This window comes from Callospermophilus lateralis, chromosome X (assembly GCF_048772815.1).
Source record: "Callospermophilus lateralis isolate mCalLat2 chromosome X, mCalLat2.hap1, whole genome shotgun sequence".
Taxonomy (NCBI): Eukaryota; Metazoa; Chordata; class Mammalia; order Rodentia; family Sciuridae; genus Callospermophilus; species Callospermophilus lateralis.
The window spans coordinates 117,522,466-117,540,421 of record NC_135325.1 but is presented as its reverse complement, the minus strand read 5'-3'; the positions used below and the strand labels follow the sequence as shown (position 1 = coordinate 117,540,421).

The following is a 17,956-nucleotide window of genomic DNA, read 5'->3' as shown; positions in this document are numbered from 1 at the left end:
AGGCAAAGGCACCAAGAAATATATTGGAGAAAAGATATACTCTTCACAAATCGGTGATGGGGAAAACTGGAAATCTATATGCAGAAAAATGAAATTATACCTCTATCCCTCACCATGCACAAAATTCAACTGAAAGTGGATCAAGGACCTAGGAATTAAACCAGAGACCCTATGCCTAATAGAAGAAAAAGTAGGCCATAATCTTTATCATGTCAGATTAAGCCCCTACTTCCTTAATAAGGCTACTAAAACACAAGAAATAAAATCAAGAATAAGCAAATGGGATAGATTTAAACTAAAAAGCTTCTTCTCAGCAAAAGAAACAATCAGTGAGGTGAATAGAGAGCATACACTTTGGAGCAAATCTTTACCCCTCACATATCAGATAGAGCACTGATTTCTAGGGTATATAAAGAACTCAAAAAGCTAAATAATAATAATAATAATAATAATAATAATAATAATAATAATAATAATAATGGCAGCCCCATCAATCACTGGGCCAAGGAAATTAACACACATTTCTCAGAAGGTGATATACAATAAATCTGTAAATACATGAAAAACTATTCAGCATCTTTAGCAATTGGAGAAATGCAAATCAAACCTACTCTAAGATTTCATCTCACTCCAGTCAGAATGGCAGCTATTATGAAGACAAACAACAATAATTGTTGGCGAGGATGTGGGGAAAAAAGGCACATTCATATATTGCCAATATGGAAAGCAGTATGGAGATTCCTCAAAGAAGTAGAACTAGAACTTCAATTTGCCCTAGCTATCCCACTCCTCAGCTTATACTCAAAGGACTTAGAATCGGCATGCTTCATTTACAGAGCCACATCAATGTTTAAAGCATCACTATTCGCATTATCTAAATTTTGGAGCCAACCTAGATGCCTTTCAGTAGATAAATGAATAAAGAAAATGTGATATATATAATATACATACACACACACACAGACACACACACACAATGGAATATTATTCAGCATTAAAAGAGAAAAAAAAGGATGGCATTTGAGGGTAAATAGATGGAGAATATAATGCTAAGCCACATAAGCCAATCCCAAAAGATGAAATGCCAAATGTTTCCTCTGATATGTGAATGCGGATCCATATTGGGTAAGGGGGTGTGGAGCTTTGGAGGAAAAGTGAAACTTTAGATAGGACAAAGGGGAAGGAGAGGAAGAGAGGGGGCATGTGACTAGGAACAATGGTGGAATGAGATGGACACTATTACCTTAAGTACATGTAAGAAGATATGAAAGGTGTGACTCTACTTTGTGTACAACCAGAGACATGAATAATTGTCTATATGTGCACTATGACTCGAAATGCATTATACTGTCATTGTGTAACAAATTAAAATAAATAAATAAATTTTAAAAATAGAGGACAAGGAGATTATGGAATTTTTTTGTATTTAACGACAAAATATTTGAGTTATTTTAAAAGTAATACAGAGACATTTTAACGTTATATGTGCATCTAAATCCATATGTATTTTATATCATATTTCACTTTTCCTAACTTAAAAATTAAAATGGCATTGGCATATAAAACTACTATTTAATGTGAAATGCTATTCAAATTTAAGGTACTCATATTATTTATTTTAATTCTTTATATTTATTTTAATTCATAGTGATAATACTAATGCAGAATAAGTTGTCTATTATTGTGGCTCTTTTTAAGAATAAAAAACACTTAATTGTGGCTCTTTTTAAACACTTAATATACCTTATAAGGTATATTTAAGTACTCTCTTATCCTATCACTATACTTATGTTATTGTCTATTACAATTTGAAGAACATTTTCATGGTAGAAATTAAGGATACAAAAGTTTCAGTTTGAGAGTTTAGTTTAAAAGCATTAAAATAGGACAATTCATAAAAGTGACTTGCTCAAAAATGAAAATACAAAAGTCATTGTGTGATCTCCACACAATTCTAATTACCAGAATCCAAAATCATTTCTTATTATCTTTATTGGCCCAAACTCTGTGTGCATGATAACTCCATCCATTTTAGAAAATGTGGAATAAGGGCTCTCACAGCCATTGCAGTACATTGAGCTCCATAGAGACAGCACCGAGGCAAGTGAGAGCCGGACGGGCACTGGGTGACTCTGTGCCTCGCTAAAGAAAAATAACTAAACATGGGCAAAGGAGATCCTAAGAAGCCGAGAGGCAAAATGTCATCTTTGTGCAAACTTGCTGGGAGGAGCACAAGAAAAACACCCAGATGCTTCAGTCAACTTCTCAGAGTTTTCTAAGAAGTGCTCAGAGAGGTGGAAGACCATGTGTGCTAAAGAGAAAGGAAAATTTGAAGACATGGCAAAGGCGGACAAGGCCCGTTATTCAAGAGAATTGAAAACCTATATCCCTCCTAAAGGGGCAACAAAAAAGAAGTTCAAGGATCCCAATGCACCCAAGAGGCCTCCGTCGGCCTTCTTCTTGTTCTGTTCTGAGTATCGCCCCAAAATCAAGGGAGAACATCCTGGCCTATCCATTGGTGATGTGGCAAAGAAACTGGGAGAGATGTGGACTAACACTGCTGCAGATGATAAGTAGCCTTATGAAAAGAAAGCTGCCAAGCTGAAGGAAAAATACGAAAAGGATATTGCTGCCTACCGAGCTAAAGGAAAACCTAATGCAACAAAAAGGGAGTTGTTAAGGCTGAAAAAAGCAAGAAAAAGAAGGAAGAGGAGGAAGATGAGGAAGATGATGAGGAGGAGGAGGAAGATGAAGAAGATGAATAAGATGATGATGATGAATAAGTTGGTACTAGTGCAGTTTTTTTCTTGTCTATAAAGCATTTAACCCCCCTGTACACAACTCACTCCTTTTAAAGAAAAAATTGAAATGTAAGGCTGTGTAAGATTTGTTTTTAGTCTTTTTTTGTGTGTGTGGTTAACACACTATCGAATGTGTCTTTAGATAGCCCTGTCCTGGTGGTATTTTCAATAGTCACTAACCTTGCCTGGTACGATATGGCGGTTGTAAATTGGTGTGGAAATTTAGAGTAGGTTCTTGTTGGTGCACAGCCAAATTAGTTATATATGGGGATGGTAGTTTTCATCTTCAGTTGTCTCTGATGCAGCTTATGTAAAATAATTGTTGTTCTGTTAACTGAATACCACTCTGTAATTGTGAAAAAAAAGTTGCAGCTGTTTTGTTGACATTCTGAATGCTTCTAAGTAAATACAGTTTTTTATTTAAAAAAAGAAAATGTGCAATAAGATTTGTTCCACATTTCAATCATGAACAAATAATGACAAATCATCATGTTGTGTTTTCATTTTTAAGTCAAATTCACATTTGAAGAGTAATAACTTCCCAGGTGACTTGATGATCCTTAATACTTGTAGTGAATTTGTGTTCTTTAAAAAGTTGCTGTCTTCTCATTTATATTTGATTCTTACAAAATATTTGGGGCAGAGTGATTCATCTAGTATGAAAATGAGACCTACACTAATTCACCCAGTAGAATTCCTCTATCCAGATAAAGATGTAGCAATGGAGAAAAAATAATTCCTCTATCCAGAAACTATCTTGCAAACAATGTGTGATAAGACAGATTTTATAGTTATAAGAGAATTTAAACTGATTATTATTTCAGCTATTATTTCTGTAATTTTCATGAGAAAATTCTAGAAAAAGAATATAAACCTAAGTAGTTTTGAGATAGAGGTTATTTTAAATATGAAGTTCAAACTTTTTTTTCAGATGTGGGAACTCAGTAATCAGAGAGGTTAAGGTCACAATCAAAGATAGATTTTTCAATCAACATCAGATTTTATAAAAGATCTGATGTCTGTAGAAGTATGATAGATAGCTACCAAACGATAATCATCTACCCTGATAATTGTTACACTACTATATTATTATTAACTTGCCATTAGTGATTCTTTTTTTAATCTTTAAAAACAGCACTAATTGGTTTTTTTTTTTGTATAAGGAAGGTTGTGAATCACAGATGTAAGTATTCACTTTATACCTCTCATATTTTTATGCAATGCTTTCCACATGAAACTAAAACATGAACTAAACCTAAATATCAAAGATATTTTAAAATTTAAGGCAAAGACATGGCCAAATTCCAAGTTGAGTGGTGATATCTATGAATCTAGTTTATGGTGTTTAAGAAAGTAGTTGATAATTTCTGTTTTATATGGAAAAGGGATATTAAGAGACAGGAATTTTAATGTTATTAGATTTAATCTCTATGTTAACAGGTAGCTTTAAATTTTATATTTCTAGTGTGTCTTAGGCATATTGACAGTTATTAAAATTGCCTCAAGAAATTGTAAGATATAGGTTCTATTACTTCCCTTTTTCAGATGAGGTGATTGATATTGAGTGTTTTACATAAATTTCCCCAAATCATACAGGAGCAGTATGGCAGGACCAGGCTTTACAGCCAAGTCTTTCTGACTGCAACATCAGCTTTATGAGGAATTTTCACAAGTCTTTGCAAAATGCTCACTGTTCAAGAAACAATATTGAAGAGGAAAATTTACAATAAATTTTAGGGTTCTACATCATGAGGAAACTTTTCATTGGAAGGCCTTCAGAAATGTGTGAAATGATTCATGGTGTGACTCTGAAATGATACCAGATGGTCACTAGTATATACAGGAAAGGATGACCAGAACCAGAAAAGGTAATCCTGTAAGGAAATTGAAAAGACATTTTTATAATGTTGTCTTAAATTCTTTAAAAGACAAGCAACTCTTCAAAGAAAATGAATAACCTTATATTATGGAGTTTACCGCATGCACAAATATAGAATATATTAAAATAGCACCCTAAATGGTACAAATGTATTTTCTGTTATAACATTCTTATATTAATTTGAAAAGTATGAAATATAAGTAAACTGTGATATATTAACTTTCTAGTATAATCTCTAAACTACAGCATAACAGTTATAATTTAAACAGCAAGAGTAATTATAATGAAATGCTAACAATATTTGATCAACCCACATTATGGCAGAAAATGAGGAATGAACACAAAAAGAAGAGATACTTGGAAAATTAATAGCAAATTCATATACTTCAATCTATGCAAATTAATAATTACCTTCAATACAAACCAACTACACACAGTAATGAAAGGCAGAGATTGGAAGCACATTGATAAGTGAACTGAAGATGGACACACTATGCCAGTCTCTCAGTTGCTTTCTTCACATCAGTCTGGGACTTGTTAGCTCAAAACATGACTGGTACCAAAGTCAATTTTTTACTAATCCAATTTTTAAAAAAATAACCCAAACAAGCAGAATTTTAGCCATTTAGGCCTTCCTTTTTTATGTAACCTGTAACACCTCACCTAATACCTATTACCAAGTTGGTTAGAACCCTGTAGTTATGATGCCTCAAACTGCTGTGGCCCTTCAAAACTCTCTGGCTCAGAGACTCCCAAATGTGTTTCCAATAAACATTGCCTAAGTACTCAATACCCTTCTTTGATTCCAGGATCCTCACCCCAGGAATCCCGTTTCCTTCCTCCATTTCTGTATAAAGGCCTCATGCCATAGTCTCTGGATGGTACAAACCCTAAGGAAATTCCCCTCTCATAATCTTCTCCAAGTGCTATCCAATAAAGTTCATTGTGTATATGATGGTCATATTTTTCCTTGATAAGCCACCAATTTCCTCAAACACCATACCTTATTTGACATCATGCTCCATACAAGAGATAGACTTTATTTAAACAATATTGCAAAAGCAGTATAAAAATTATTAACCCTTAACTCAAACTTCCCTAATTCTCCTGATTAAAAATATTTTACCGTATTTTCTATATCTCCCCACTTCCATCTTCCTTCTCACTCAATATGTATGCATATATGCATATTGCACTTAGTACACACCTATATAATTGTTCTCTGAATCATTTGAGATTGAGTAATGCCCTTTAAATTTTTCAGCATGTATTTCTCCAAAATAAGGGCACTCTCTAATATATACTGCTACATCCATCCTTCATCCAAATTATGACATTAAAATGATACCACACTCTCAAAATATGTGCAATGCAATTCACATTTTACCAATTGCCCCAACATTGTTGTTTTTACTCTTCTGCTCCAGAATATTGTCTAACATATTATAATATGTTTATTTTTCACACCATTTTATATTTCTTCAACCTGGAATGGTTCATTAGTCCTGCATAGTGTTTCTATAGCATGACAGCTTTAAAGACTTCAGTTCTTTTTGACAGAGAATAGTTTTTCGAAACAATGACCTGGGTGTTAGGTGTGATGATTACTGTGGAAATTCTAGGAGCTATGAAGTTCCTAGAATACCTCAGCAGACAAGACTAGAAAATTTACATATTGAGAGCTATACAAACACAGACATACACAAATATATGTAGCCACATCTTTTATGTTAAACCAGTCATGATACAACAGTGTAGTAACAGAGAAGATAAAATTCATTATCATTTCAATATATGCCAAATTAAACAACACCACTTGTAGTATAATTCAATATACACATATGACAAAAAGCATCAACAAAACAGAATTGAGAACTTTCTCACTGTGATTAAATGGGTCTATTTTATTTTTTTTTAAAGAGAGAGAGAGAATTTTTTAATATTTATTTTTTAGTTTTCAGCAGACACAACATCTTTGTTTGAATGAGGTGCTGAGGATCAAACCCGGGTCGCAGGCATGCCAGGCCAGCGTACTACCTCTTGAGCCACATCCCCAGTCCCCATGGATCTATTTTAAAACTTACAGCTGTTGTAGTGAACATTCTCCCTCTAAATTTGGAAATAACACTAGAATGTCTACTTTTATATCTTCTATTAAATTTTTTTTGAAGACCCTAGCCAATGTGAGACAAAGAAGAAAAAGTAAATACATATTAGAACAAAGAGTTCTCTATGGCAGGGTTGTTAGCATTTTAAAACGTGAGGAATTTTCCATAAATAAAAAAGGCCAAGTCTAATGTTTACCAGGATGACAGGATACTAAATCAATCTCAATAGTTGTGTTTCTATAGAATTAGCAAGAAACTGGTTGGAACTAGAGGCTATTATGTTAAGCCAAATAAGTCAAACTCAGAAAGCCAAGGGTCTTATGTTTTCTTTCTCATGTGAAAGCTAAGAGGTAAAGAAAAAGAAAGGTGAGGTACAGGTATCTAATGAAAATCAAAGGGTGATCACCGGAGGAAAGGAACCAGGGTTGAGCAGTGGTGAGAGGGTGGGGGGCAGGGAAGTGCTTTGAAGTGATATTGGTCATATGACATTGTTATACTGTGTCCTTATATGAATATATATCACTAAATCCAATCAATATGTACCAATGAAAATAAAAACAGATAAGAGAAAATTTTAATAGTTTTATTCCATTTAGAATAGCATAAATTTGTAAATTCTTAGTAAGAACTTCTAAAAATAAGATCTATATATTGAAATTTCCAGCTCTTTACTAAGAGAAAAAAGACCAGAATTAGTGGAGAGTTATACTACTATTGTGGAGTATAATATTTAAGTGTTTAAAATGTTCATTTCCCACCAATTATATGTATATATTCCATGATGTCTCAGTTGAAGCCCTAAAATGATTTTTGCTAGATATTGAAAAATTGCTTTTAAAATTTACATAAAGATGCAAAAACATTGATGTTGAAAATTTTGTGCAAGCTTAGGTGAGTTTCATTTTTATCTATGTCTATAAATACGGATTTTTTTAAAAGAGAGACTGTAATTGAAAAGACAAAATACCAATAGATTAAGAAAGGAAAAGTGGGAGGGAGGAGGGGAGGTTAAAACACATTCTGGGGACTGAAATGGAGTAAATTATATTCCATGCATATGTGATTATGTCAAAATGAACCCCAGCTGGTTGTGGTGGTACACAACTGTAATCACAGCTACTTGGAAAGCTAAGGCAGAAGGATTGCATGTTCAAAGCCAGCCTCAGTAACTTAACAAGGTTATGAGCAACTTACAAAGAATCAATCTCAAAAAAAAAAAAAAAAACCAGACTGGGGATATGGCTCAGTAGTTAAGTGCACCTAGGTTCAATCCCATACCAAACACACACACACACACACACACACACACACACACACACACACACACATTATTTATATTATGTATAAACATAAGACACTAATGAAAACAAAAATGCAAAGTGGATGGACTCACACCATCATGCTTCAGTATTTATTATAAGGTACATAATAAGCACAGTGTAATATTAGTACAGAATTAGGTTAATGAAGTATATCAGAGTCTACAATACACTCAAAGGTGTGCAATTGTTTTTAGAAGCAGACATCATGGCAATTCACCGGAGAAATGATATTTTCAACAAACGATATCGATATCACTGATTATTTGTAGAAAAACCATACAATTTTATCAGTATTTCATGTCAAAAAATAGTGAAAACAGAATAGATATAAATGAAAATGCTAAAACTATGATTAACAATAGGTATTCAGTTCACTCTTTATTCATAGTAACCTTCAAAAACTTGGTATTTTCATGAACTTTTGGATGGGATATTGACCATAAAATAACAAAGATAAATTTCATCAAAATTAAAAATTCTGAAGTTAGCCAATCCCCAAAAAAACAAATGCCGAACATTTTCTCTGATATAAGGAGGCTGACTCATAGTGGGGTAGGGAGGGGGAGCATGGGAGGATTAGATGAACTCTCGATAAGGCAGAGGGGTGGGAGGGGAAGGGAGCGGGCAGGGGGTTAGAAATGATGGTGGAATGTGATGATCATTATTATCCAAAGTACATGTATGAAGACACAAATTGGTGTAAATATACTATGTGTATATATGAAATATATATGAGATATGAAAAATTGTGCTGTATACGTGTAATAAGAATTGTAATGTATTCCACTGTCATTTATTTTTTAAAAAATCAATAAAAATGTCCATACTATCTAAAGCTAAAATAAATAAATAAACTAAAAATTCTGATGACCAAAGGACAGTGTTGATAAATGAAAGACAGATTGTAGAATATGACAAAATGTTTGCAATAGGTGTTTTGGATAAAGGATATTTATGGCACATATATAAAGAACTTTCTAAACTCAATGATAATACAACAAACAAATTGATAAAAGTATTAGCAAATAACTTTTAGAGAAACTTCCATAAAGAAAATATGCAATTGACAAAAAGCAAAAGCAGGCTCAACATCATTAGCCATGAAGGAACTTCAACCACAATGCATTTGACTACACACTCTTTACAATCACAAATATTAAAAAGATTGACAAAATGACCAAATGTATATGTGTAATAAGAATTTGTCAAAAACTGTGGAGAAATGGAATTGCTCAAATATTGCTTGTTGTATTTCAAAATGGGGTAACTATTTTAGAAAAAGTTTTGGTAGTTTCTAACAAGTTTAAATATGCAACCACCATATGTCATAGGAATCATATTTCTAAATGTTAATCCAAGATATTCATAAAACAAGTATAATAAAAAATTGGTGATTATATAGGTATTATGCAAAACTTGAAATGATCCAACTGCCTATCAACAGGTTAATTGATATTCAATTATTGTATTAACAATAGATTATTGTTTAACACTAAATATATCTTAAAACATTTCATTTACTAGAAATAGAAACAAAATTACACTTATTATAGGTTTACTTTTTATATGTTTTTTAGTTGTAAATTGATACAATACCTTTATTTTATTTATTTACTTTTATGTAGTGCTCAGGATCGAACTCAGTGCCTCACATGTACTAGGCAAGTGCTCTACCACTGAACCACAACCCCAGCTCTAGGTTCACCTTTTATGAGTTCAAGAATAGACTGAAATCATATATGAAACAGAAATTAGAATAAAGATGTGAAATCTTTAGTAGCTTGATTGTGCTGTTAGATATAAGTGTGTGTACCCTTGGCAACATTCTTAAAATACACAATTTTATACTTTGAAATTAATAGGTCAATAAATATTATTGTCTTAAAGCACTAATGATAGTTCCAAATCAGGATTATTGTGAAATTTTAATAAAGGGGTTATTATAAGATGTGAACAAAACTAAGAAAACTACTAAAAGATAGTGCATTCCTCCATACTACTAACACTGGGGAGTATTTCTGTTTCTAATTCTTAACTCAGGGAGAGAGCAGAGCTCTTAGGTTGAAGGACACAGCCAATCTGAGGTGACATTACTCAGAGGAAACTAGATAAATAGATATTTCCACCGTATTCTCTCTCTTGCCCTCTCATTTCCTGCTAAAATGATATTTTAGCAGTATTTGTAATTTATTAAAAACCTAAACTAGGGCTGGGATTGTGGCTCAGCAGTAGAGCTCTCACTTAGCATGGGGGGGGCGCGGGTTCGATTCTCAATTCTCAGTACCACATAATAAATAAATAAATAAAGGCATTTCTCTCTCTCTCTCTCTCTCTCTCTCTCTCTCTCCTTTAAAAAAAAACCTAAGCTAGAGGATCTTGTACTGACAAATTTTCTTATTATTTTTTTTTCATTTATGTCTAGTTCAGAAAACAGTTATAGTCCCAGCTACTTGGAAGGCTGAGACAGGAGGATTGCTTGAATGCAAGAGATCAAGGCCTGCCTGAACAACATACACAGAACTTGTCTCAAAAAAGTAACTAATTGAAAAACAAAAGCATCTATATTTCTTTTTAAAAATCAATAGAGAGCCAGGGTTGTGGCTCAGTGGAAGAAAGTTTGCCTAGCATGCGTGAGGCACTGGATTTGATCCCTGGCACCACATTAAATAAATAAATAAATAAATAAATAAATAAATAATGTCCATCTAAAACTAAATTTAAAAAAAAATCAATGCATATAAAATAATATTTTTAAATGATAATCTAAATTGCATCTGCAATGATTGTTAAATAAAGCTGCTTTTAAAATAGAGTATCAGCAAGCAATAAATATAAGAATACATACAATCAGTATGTGTAAAACTTCTAACCAAAAATACTAATAAGAAGACATTATTTCAAATAATTAAAAGTGGCAAATATAAATAGAAAAATATATCATGCTTTTGGAATCAAAGAGAGTTTGATAAATATATTGATTCTCTAAAAATTAGCCTAAATTTTCCTTATGATTGCAATCAAAATGGCAGCTAGGTAATTTTAAGAAATATTTACAAGCTGAGACTAAGATTCTGATGTGAAATGATGTGAAGTTATTGTGTATATATGTGAATATTTCTTTGTGTCTACTGTAATATATGTAAGAAAGAAAGACGTTATTTCTACAATTGCTTTTGTAATTAATCATGTTTCAAAGTGATGTTTAAGAAAAAAAATGTGGAGTGTAAAAACTAACAGATAAACAAGATGACTTTGAAGTTACATTGAGATAGTATGATATTATAAAGGAATGGTAAAATGATAAATGCAACAGAAAAGAGTTCAGAAACAGGTACATTCAAGGCTCACCTGATTTATAACAAAGGCTTGCAATTTGTTTAGTGAGGAAAGGAAGCTTATTTTAAGAAACAACAGTGGGTCAATTAGATATAATGTGAGGAAAAATGTCCCTTAGCCCTATATTATATCACACATTACATTTAATTCCAGATTAATTTATGATTTACATTTAACATATACTACAATAAAGCTGTGTTAAAAACCAACAATACCAAGAGGATGCTTTGTGACCTTCTGTTAACGATTTCCTAGCTGGGCACCCTGGAGCACCCTGTAATCCCAGTGGCTCCAGAGGTGAGGCAGGAGGATTGCAAGTTCAAAGCCAGCCTCAGCAAAAGTAAGGTGTTAAGCAACTCAGTGAGACCCTGTCTCTAAATAAAGTAGAAAATAGGGCTGGGATGTGGCTCAGTGATCAAGTGCCCCTGAGTTCAATCCCAGGTACCAAACAAACAAACAGTGATTTCCTAAATAAGAGACAGGACTTGCCAAACATTTATTTAAAATGTTATCCATAACTGTTAGAAGAAAAAAAACTAAAGCAAATTTAATATATACATATAGGCAAAGTCTTCCTGAATAGGACCCTTATAGCTCAGGAAATTTGACAAAGAATCAATAAATGGATGGCATCAAATTAAAAGTGTTGTTCACAGCAAAGGAAACAACAGATTGACATCACAAAGAACAGAATAGGAGGAAATCTTTGCCAGCTACTCTTCTGACAGAGTTAATATCCAGAATATATAAAGGCTCAGAAATCTCAACATTTTTGAAGCAGATTATCCAATTAATAAATTAGCAAATGAATTGAACAGTGCAATTCTCAAAAGAAGCACAAATGTCCAACAACTACATGAAAAGATTTTCAACATATTTAGTCATCAGGGAACTGCAAATCAAAACTATACTGAGAATCCATCTCATTTAATTTAGAATGACAAGCTTCAAAAATACAAATAACAATAAATGCTGGTGAGGATGTTTGGGGGAAATGAACTCTCATACCCTGTTGGTGGGAATGTGAATTAGTACAGTCACTGTGGAATTCAATATGGAGGGTTCTTTAAAAGATAAAAACAGAACAATCATATGATCCAGCTATACCACTCCTTGGAGGGGATTGGAGTAGGGTGGAGGTAAGGGTGGGAGGTATTGGGGAGTGAAACTGATAAAATTGAGCTTTTATGTATGTGTAAATATGCCACAATGAAACCCAGCATTCTGTATAATTTAGATATACCAATAAAAAGTTTACATGTGTTTGCATATACATAACTTCAAAAGTTGTATTTACATATTTATGCAAACATGTTCATAATATAATTACTTAATATGTCAAGAATTCATACAAAGGACTTGTATCCAGAACATATAAATCAATAAGAAAAATGCAACTCAATAGAAAAGATGGTCAAAAGATTTGTGTGAACACTCAGGGAAAAAATACCCAAAAGTCCAAAAGTTCATTAGCATCAAGAAGGTAAAACTTAAATCTACAATATGATGCAATAAACACCTAAACAATAGCTAAAATACAAAAGATAAAAATTTTCCAATTACTAGAAATATATGGAACAACTGGAATAATGATGAGTTGGTGGCTTTTAATTAATACAAACACATTCGAAATGTGTTTGCTTGGTATCACTAATATTTTGCCATATGTGTTGGTTAATCTGAATTGTCAATTTGATTGTATTAAGAGATGCTGAAGATTAAGAGACTCCAGGTTGTCTCAGTGAGGATGTTTCTAGGAATGATTGGTATGTGGGACAGTGAACTAAGGTGCAGATTTCACCCTAAGTGTGGGCAGCACAGTACAATAGGTTGGAGGCTTGAATGGAACAAAAAGTTGGAAAAACAAGGAAGCAACAGATGCAAACTCGATTCTCCTTCAAGGGATTTTTGATTGCTGTTGCAATTGCCTGAAACATCAGACTCCAATTCCTTCACTCATCCAAAGCCAACTCCTCCCAGTGATTTCAGGGAGTTTCCAGGCATTTGGTTCCAGACTGGGACCACATTATGGATCCCTCTTGTTCTGAGGCTTCAGCTACTTAGACTGACCAGCTACTGGTCTTCAGCATGCAGATGGCAATTTGAGGACTATCCATCTTCTGAATGTGTAAGCCAATCTAATAAATCCCATTTTTACAATCATACACACACACACACACACACGCACACACACACGCACACATCCCATTGGTTCTGTTAATTTAATGAACACTGACTAATACACCATACTTACCTATGATCCAGCCCTTTTAACTCCCAGGTTCATACCCAAAAGAAATGCATACATGTGTTAGCTAAAACATACATGCTAGAATATACAATGCAGCACATTAGACCCAAATTGGAGGACAAACAAATGTGCATCACCAGTATAATGGATACCACTTTTATGGTATATCACATATTACCATGCTCAAACAAAAATGGCAATGATTAATTAACAACTATACCAAATATGGTTGTCTTCCACATATAATGTTAAGTGAAGAAAGCCAGATACTAAATAGTACATATAATAGGATTCTATTTATATGGAGTAAAAAATTATCTACACTTGTTTATATTGTTTGAAATTAAGATAGTGATTTTCATTGGTGGTGTTGCTGTTGTAAGGTTGCTATTGGAGACTTCTGGAGTTTTGGTATTTTTCTTTCCTGAAAACTTATTTTCAGTTTTTTCTCATGTGTCCAAATTGTTAACAATATGATCTGTCCATATACTATGTGCATTTTCTCTATGTGCACAATTACTATAACAAATTTAGATGGTATATTTAATGTCAAATACCCCTAATTGAATGGTACAACTCCTACATAAAAACAAAATACAAAAATACATTGCTTATAGGAGAAATATCCAAACCATATATATATACAGAAATTTCAACAGTCAAAAGATGAAAATATGCAGTGCAAAAAACACTAAGAAGTGTGATTTTCATCACAATAAAATATTCAATCTGCAAAGGACACAACATTCTAAACGTATATATAGTTAGTCACAAAAATATATTAGCCAAAACTGAGAGAATTTCAGGAAGTAAAAAGGAATGTCCAAAGTCATTGTGGGGAAGTTAAAGAAACTAAAAATAAGAATTATGCTAAAAATAGTTAACTAAAATTTCTCATACATCTGAAAATTATCAACTATTTCTAAACAAAGCATGTGTCAAAAAATAAAATGCTACAAATCAAGTTATGTAGGATTTAATTAAACATCCTTAAAGGGAAATTTATAGCCTTTAATCTGTATATTAAAATAAGAAGGGATAAAAATTCTTAACATCCTATTAAGCAATTAAGAAAATCTCATAAAAAGAATCAAAAGACATTAGAGGAAGGACATAATAAAGATATGATCAATGATTAATGAAATAAAAGAAGCATAGAGTACATGACATCTATAATTACAGAAATTAATTCTCTTATGAATATTTGGTAGAACTTACCAAAGTAAACAAAAAGAGGACTCTTTATTCAAATCCATAATTTAAAAAGGTAACATCACTAGAAATCCATCAGACATCAAATAAAAAAAACAGAGCCATTATCAATTTGTGTGAGGGAAAAGAAAAAGAAAGAATGTGCTAGGCACAGTAGTGCATACATGGAATTCCAGCAACTCAGAAGGCAGAGAAAGGAGGATGGTAAGTTTGAGGTCAGCCTCATCAATTTAGTGAGACTTTATCTCAAAATTTAAAAAAAGAAAGGACTGGGAATGTTGTTCAATAGTAAATTACCCCAAGTTCAATCCTCAATACCAAGAAAAAAAGTGAGAAAGAAGAATGAAAGAGAAAATTTAGATGAAATAGATATATCACAATTAAATTTATGATTTACCCAAATAGATTCAAATAAGAAATATGAAAATTAGTCTTTTAATTATTATGAAATTATATCATACTGCAGACTTACATAATGCTGGTATCAATGTCCCTAAAAATACAGATTTAAAAATTAGAAAAAAATATTTGTAACACTTCTAATCATGAGAACATCAAAAATGTTATATATTCAAAGTGGGCTCATACCAGGAATATAAATTTGGATTAGCATTAGATGATCAGTATGATTAAACACTTTGACATAGTAAAGAAAAAAATGTGATAAATTCAATATATGCAGAAAAAAACACTTAAAACTTAATCCATTGACAATTAAAAAACAGTGTTACCAAAATGCAAGTGAAAAGAGCATTATTTGGCTGGGGATGTGGCTCAAGCAGTAATGCACTCGCCTGGCATGTGCAGGGCACTGGGTTCGATCTTCAGCACCACATAAAAATAAAATAAAAATATGTTGTGTCCACCGAAAACTGAAAAATAAATATTAAAAAATTCTCTATCTCTCTCTTAAAAAAGCATTATCAATCTATACACTCTATATGTAAATATAAGATCTTAGGGTAGGTGCAACAAATATGCATAACTATCAATTTGAAAGATTTCCTTTGAAATCTAGATAATAGAAATAATTCTATAACAATTCAAATATCCTAAATAACAGAGTAGGAGAAGAAATATATTTAATAACTAGAGAGATTGAAAAAATATATATAACTATCCATTTTCATAGATTATATAATTCTTGTGTATGAAGAATATAAAAAACATACACAGATTAGTTCTTAGAAATAGCAAGTTGTTAAATAAGTTTACAAGAGACATAATCTATGGAAAAATCAACTGTATTAAGTATCAAAAGAAAATGACACATATTATAAAGATTTTGCACTTGTGAATTTATGCCATAAAAGTACAATTATTAAAACACATACTGGGATGAAATTTCTGTTGGATTAACAAATGTTAAAAAAATAATTATCAAACATTTCCAGAAAATGAAGCAAAAAGAAATCTCATACAATATTATTATGAGGATAAATTGCTACAACTAATTTGAAAGATGGCTTAGCATTATCTACTGAAATTTGAAGATATGTATACACTGTGACTGCAAATTTTACTCCTAGATATAGGCATTGGATAATATAATATATATGACCATCAGAATACATGTACAAGAATTTTTATGTCAGTGTTGTTTTCAATAGTTGCACACTAGAAAAGAACCCAAATGTTCACAATCAATAGAATTGACTGTGTACATGCATATAATGGAATGTTGTAGACCAGTGAAAATGAATGGCTGAGAGCTATATAGAATAGCATAATGAATCTCACAATCATCATGCTAAATGAAAAAAGTAAGACAGTTATCTATAATTCCAGTAATGACATTTATTCAAAATTCAAAAACAAACTAGTTAAACCATTTATATATTTTAGGGATGCCCACGTTTTTAAATATGAAAAAGATGCATGTTAGACACTTAGGTTCTGTTAAAATTGTATTTCTTGACTTGGTTGACAATAACATATGTGTTCTTGTTTTCATTATGATATGTTACACATTTTTGTTGATTCTATATACATTCATGTTTCACAATAAAAGTTATAATATTTAGTGATTAGATTTCTTTCTTTAAACTATTAAATATTTTCAAATATCAATCTTTAATCTTTTGGTCCAATATGCATAAGAATTTACTCACAGAAAGATAGATTTGTATTTAGGTCAAATAAAAGGTTAACATATCTGAAAAACAAGTGCAGTTTAATGTTTCTCAGTTAGTCGTGACTGTTACAATAATCAAATCTACCAATTACCTCCCACAGTTAAGTAAGTGTAAATTGTTCGAAATCCAAGCTAACAAAAAATAAGACAGGATCTGAAATTGCCAGTAATATTGCAGAGGGTACAGGTAATAAGACTGCCCTTTAAACGTCATTCCTATAATAATATATATGTGTATCTCAAGGGAATCTTTCTTTCAACCTGATGGCTTTTAAAATATGTTACAGGAAGGGTATCTGAGGTTTTGAATATGATTTGAAAGTGAAACATCATATATCTACCATAGAAAAAATATGCATGTATACCCAAAAGCATACACATACATACACCTGAAATTGTTATCAGATTTTCCTGGCCCATATAGAAAAGCAAACTTCATGCTCTTATTGGCACCCTCCCAGGAATTTAAGCCATCTTACCATTTCAAGAATTGTGCAGTTGTGATGATAACACTGAGAATAGAACATAAATTATATTTCACTGGGAAAAAGTGGCACTGAATTTAAAAATTTTACACAAAGGTATTTTAATGAGAATGAATGACTTGTCTAGTATGCAGACTTATCAATCGTTTATTTAGAAACTGCATGGTATCAGCAACTGCCAAAGCTATAATAAGGTTCAGAGTGAATTAATGGTAAAGAAGAATGAAAACTCATTAAAACTCTTTCTGTATTTTTTCCTTCTAATTCATAAATATGACACTACATTCTTTTAAAAAAAAACTTCCAATGACACTGCAAAGGCAAAATACACCTTGAAGAAAATAAATAAATAAATGTTTTCAAAAATTCTCTTGTGGCCATAGTAAGGAGACAAGAAAGAATGACAGCAGCCTAGAGCTATAATATAG

General features: G+C 32.1%; 1 pseudogene; it reads left to right on the top strand.

Annotated features, from left to right (window-relative positions):
- Positions 1-2,162: 2,162 nt before the first annotated feature.
- LOC143639109 (high mobility group protein B1 pseudogene) lies at positions 2,163-2,765 on the top strand (annotated as a pseudogene).
- The last annotated feature ends 15,191 nt before the right edge of the window (positions 2,766-17,956 follow it).